The sequence below is a fragment of the Chrysochloris asiatica genome, unplaced genomic scaffold (assembly GCF_000296735.1).
Source record: "Chrysochloris asiatica unplaced genomic scaffold, ChrAsi1.0 scaffold00066, whole genome shotgun sequence".
Lineage (NCBI taxonomy): Eukaryota > Metazoa > Chordata > Mammalia > Afrosoricida > Chrysochloridae > Chrysochloris > Chrysochloris asiatica.
Window position 1 is genome coordinate 111,513 of NW_006408584.1, and position 5,502 is coordinate 117,014.

The window sequence follows — 5,502 nt, forward strand, 5'->3', positions numbered from 1 at the left end:
CGAATTGCTGACCTTGTGGTTAACAGGCCAGGACTCCATGGATATATTATTATGCGTTACCATGAGTGGAAACTGGCTCGAAAGCACTTAACAACAAGAGTTCAAATAATCTAACGGTTGACGGTTGGTAGTTGGAATTCACGTAGCAGTGTCAAGGAAATAAGTCCTTGTTATGTGATTCTATATGTGATGACTCTATATGTTAAGCACTGTACTGTAAACCATAGGATCTTTGGTTTGAGCCAGTCAGCCACACCATGGGGTGGGGGTGGGGGGCGCGGAATTAGGTTGCCTGCTCCCTTGAAGATTTAAAGCCTCAGAAATCCTATTCAGGCTCACTATGAGTCTATGCTGACTCAGCAGTACTTAACAACTGTCAAGAAAATCCTATGAAGCAGTTCTAGTCTGTAGCACATGGAGTCCTCATGAGTCAGAATTATCTCAACAACTGTTTGTGTGTGTGTGTGTGTTTTGTTTTGGAAATTACTTTGACTCATCTACTTTTGGCTAGAAAATAAAGAAAATTGAACTTGTCAAAAATTTTCTAACTACACTTATGAATGTTCTCTTATATTTTTCCTGATCCATTTCTGATATGTGGGTACTGAAATGCTATTCCACAACTCATTAAATTAAAACAAAAGATTGAAATTCTCACTGTCAAGTTTTTTTCTTTAAGAGTTAGTTTAGACATAAATAAGGGAGAAACTGAAGAAGTCTAAATGAGGGAATAGCTATAGAACTGATTTATCAAGGAGCTAACCGAAAGACATCAACCAGACTTCCAAGATTAGGATATTCATAAATTTCTAATCTTCGTGATAGCCTCAGTCAATCAACTAAGGACAAGCCATTCAAATTCTTGGATAACTGACAGCCAGACAACGTAACTCTTAAATATGTTTTCCCGTTACTTTGATATTCACTAACACTTATTCTCTTCTAAATCTTTTTTTTCTTTCTTTCTTTAATCTATGTTGCCAAACAACAGACATTAAACAGTTCTTCATGTGTGAAATAATTTCCAGTGCAGAGTTAAAATAATAATTGGTGTCTGGATTTTTTAGAAAAGGATTTATAATGGGGCAAGAGTTTTTTGGAGGTTAAAATCCTTAGAACTGTTCTATATAATGTCTCATTGACTAGGAAATTATCTAGGATCCAGGCAGATCATCAAGAAAAATACTGAAATTGAGCATTGAAAAAACATAGATATCACATTAGATGGAATAAGGAAGTTAGTCTGATATATTCATGTCCAAGTTATATACACATGGGTAAGTCAGAGTCAGGAGGGATTTTGAAGTCAGTTGTAGGTTTTGTAGAACTGAGAGACTCTTGTTGCTAAGCAGCTAGATATAGAACTTGGTCAACTAAGAGACAAAGGGCAGGGGATGTAGGTTTCCCTTTGCCATGTGAAGTCTCAAGTAAAAATCTTTGTTTATAGAAACTGGTAGTATAAATCACCTATGACTAAGACCATAGTTAAAAAGAATTATGGAAAGCACTAATTCTTCTGATGGTAAGTCATTTAGGAAGGTTGGAAATTCTAAGTATTTTTGCATGCAGACTCACATAGACATACACATTAGTATTCTGTCTATTACCAAGTCTGTTGTTTTCAAAATCCTGTTAAGGATGTATGTGCTTTAATGTTTTCATTTGTATGGTATCTTATTTAGTTGGAATCTACTAAATTGAATTTCAGTGACTCACTGCTAAGAAACCATTGAATGGACTTTGAATGAGAAAAAGCAGGGACATTTAATTAGGGCATAGAGTTAATGTAGTTGAAGGAATTGTGAGGAACAGAATAATATCTATTATAATATAATGGGGTCCTGGTGTGGTGCTGTAGAATAAGTACTGGACAACTAACCATAGGTGGGTAATTCAAATCCACGAGCTACTTCTAAGAAACCCTGTTTAGGCCTGCTATGAGTAGAAGACAACTCAACGACACTTAACTACAACAGCTATTACATAACATTTAATGTATATTATTATATATCACATATTATATTAATTATGCTGGTGTGGTGCTGCAGGATAAGCGCAGGATTGCATAGTCGGTTTGAACCACAAGGTGGTTTGAACCACAGCTTATCCTCAGAAACTTTGTGTTGGGTCACTGTGAGACAGAAACAACTCAACAATGGCACTTAACAACAACAACATGCTGTTATATTATAAAATATGAAGTGCAAGTCTGTTGGTATGTTTCTAAATATGTATATGCTTATAGAACATAGATTTTCATTGGCACCACTTTACATTATTAATGACAATGTAATATGCCTTCAGATATTATGGCCTCTGTTGTCTTGTTAGGTGCCATCAAGTCAGTGTCAACTCAAAGTGAACCAATATACAGCAAAATGAAACACTCCTTAGTTCTCACAATCATTGCTATTGTTGACCCATTGTTGCAGCCTCTGTGCCAATTTATTTCATTAATAATCTTCCTGTTTTTACTGATCCTCTATATTACCATTTTATCCTTGTCGAGAGACTGATCCCTCTTGTTAAAATGCCTGAAGTACTTGAGACATAATCTCACCATCCTCCCTTCTAAGGAGACTTCTGGCTGTACATTTTCTAAGACACGTTTATTAGTTCTTCTGCAGTCCAAGTAGATTCAATTTTTTTCACCAACAACATAATTCAAAGACACTGTTTTGTTTTGTTTTCCTTATTCAATGCCTAGCTTTTGCATACATATGAAGCAATTAAAAATACCAATACTTGGGTCAGGTGCACATTAGCCTTCAAGGTTATATCTTTGGTTTTTGACACTTTAAAGAAGTCTTTTGCAGCAGATTTCCTCAATGAAATACATTATTTAATTTTTTAAAAATTCTATTGTGCTTTAGGTGAAAGCTTATACACCTAATTCGTGTTCCATTCAATAAGTGATACACATATTCTATGACATTGGTTAAAATCCCTGGAATGTGTCAATGCTCTCTCCATTTCCACCCTGAATTGTCCATTTCCTTCTTATTTTTTCCCTGCCCCTCCTGCCTTCACAGCTGTGTTTGTGGGCAAACGCTGCCCTTTGGGTCTTATATAGTTGATTGCTCTAAGGAACATATTCCTCACAGGTGTAATTATTTAATTGATGCTGCTGTTGTTGTTAAGTGCCATAGGGTCGGTTCCGACTCATAGAGACCCTATATAGGGTTTCCAAGGAGCACTTGGTGAATTTGAACCTCTGACCTAGTAGTTCAAACTGACTTGTGATCCAGTGCTTAATCCATATTATTTCCAGCAGTGTCTTAATTCCACATTAGAAGGATTCTGAAGGCCGTAGTCTCAGGGATACTCCCAATCCTTAACAGACCAGTTAATCTGGTCTCTGTTATGAATTTGAGATTTTTTTTCTATATTAGTCTTCCATTCTAACCTAGGTTTTCTAGTTTGTCCCTGGTTAGATAGTCATTAGTGGTGTGACACTGTAGGATAAAGCAGTAGACCACAAGGTCAACTTGAACTGCAAGGTCGGTGGTTCAAACCCAACAGCTGCTCCTCAGAAACCCTATACAGGAACCAACTTGATGGTCCTTAACAACCATCTAGTTCTGGTCTCAGGCTAGAGGGGGCTGTCGTTCATGTGGGACTAACATCCATGTTGTTTCTTTGGAGTAATTATTTCATTATTTTCTTCAATGTACTTTGATTCAGGAATAGACCAATAATTATATCTTAGATGGCCATTCATAAACACTGAGGACTCCAAATGCTACTAATCAAACAAGGACGTAGAAAAGTTCATCAAATATGTTATGTCAGTTGTTACGCTATACCAGTTGATCAATTTTTCTCCCAAGATTGTAGTTCTTAATCTTCGAGATCAGTGTTGTTGTTAAGTGCTATTTAGTTGGTACTGACTCATAGCAACCCTGTTTAGGGAATGAGAAGAGTAGCTGGTGGGTTTGACCTGACAACCTTGTGGTTCTCAGTCCAGTGCTGATCCACAGTGCCACGTGTCTGGCTATGTTTAAGACTTTATCTTAGCTTTACTCACTATGTTGTCTATTATATATTTGAGCATACATGCAACACATACAAATGTGTATGTGAATGATCTACAACATATCTACGTATGCATTTATATGTTTAGTCTCATACAACCTTCCATACCTACTTAGCATAAATATCTGCTTATGAATCCACTCAAAAATTAGTTTTTATTGCTGTTGTTGCAGGATTGTCTATGTCCTAGCATTTACCGTAGTTGTTCTTTATTCTTTTTTTTTTTTTTTTTTGAAACGTTTTATTTTGAATTGAGTGAAAGTTTACAGAGATCATCAATTTTACATCCAACAAATCACACACTTTTATTTCATCTAAATGATGCAATCCCTTCAATGTAACAGCAGTTATTCCACTTTCACTATGAGGTGCCTATTTCCATTTCAACCTCCTTCCCAACAAAGGCATTACTTTGTTGTTGTTAAGTACCATTGAGGTGATTCTGATTCATAGCAACCCTGTATAGGGTTTCCAAGGAGCAGCTGGTGAGCTTGAACCACCAACTCTACAGTTCGAACCAAACTTGCAATACAGTGCATTAACCCCCACAGCACCACACCAGGACTCCTAGCAAGTGAATTACTCTGTTTTCCAACTCAACCACTGGGAAACATTAAAGAATGTTGCTTTTAGCATGAAAACCTTTTTTTTTTTTTTTTTTTTTTTACTTTTTATAATAGTGGTCTTATTCAATGTCTAGCTTTTGCAGGTATATGAAATAAATGAAAATATCAATACTTGGGTCAGGTGCATATAAGTCTTCAAAGTTATATCTTTGCTTTTTGACCCTTTAAAGAGATCTTTATGTGATTGACTAATTTCGCTCAACATAATATCTTCCAAGTTCATCAATGAATTGTTATCATTGCTATTATTTAAATGTTTACTATATCTTTATGATTTTCCTTTTTCTTGTTTTGATGTTGTTGTTAATTGACTCAGAGTGATCATATATAGGGTTCCTGAGACTTTAAATCTTCAAAGGATCAAAAAGTTTCATTTTTCTCCAGCAGAGAGGTTTTTATGCTCAAACTGTGAACATTTTGGTTTGCAGTCCAGTGGTTATCGTATGAAATCACAATGCTCACCAGTTTTAATGTGAATGTGTATTATTATTTTTTTAGGTTACACTGTAATTTATTAATTTCTTCTCTAGATTAAAGCAGTTTGTTTTATCTTGAAATTTATTTGACTTCCTAACCTATTGGAAGTTCTATAACTGCACTTTCCCTTCTTTTTTGCTTTTTTAGATATCTCTGGTTTCCTATTTTCAGTCTCCCACCCCCCACCCCTCCTTAAGACATTGTCTATCTCTGCCTCATCATCACCTGTTTGAGCCATTCTGTCTTATTTCTTCATGTAAACAGAAATTGTCTGTTGTTCTGAGACATTGTGGTATCATGGTAGCTGTATTTAATTGATGATTACATATTGTTGTTTCCTTAGAAACCCACCAATGACTTCCTG

General features: G+C 35.7%; 1 pseudogene; it reads right to left on the reverse strand.

Annotated features, from left to right (window-relative positions):
- The window catches only part of LOC102820775, an 80,982-nt pseudogene that overhangs the window by 59,763 nt on the left and 15,717 nt on the right, over positions 1–5,502 (reverse strand).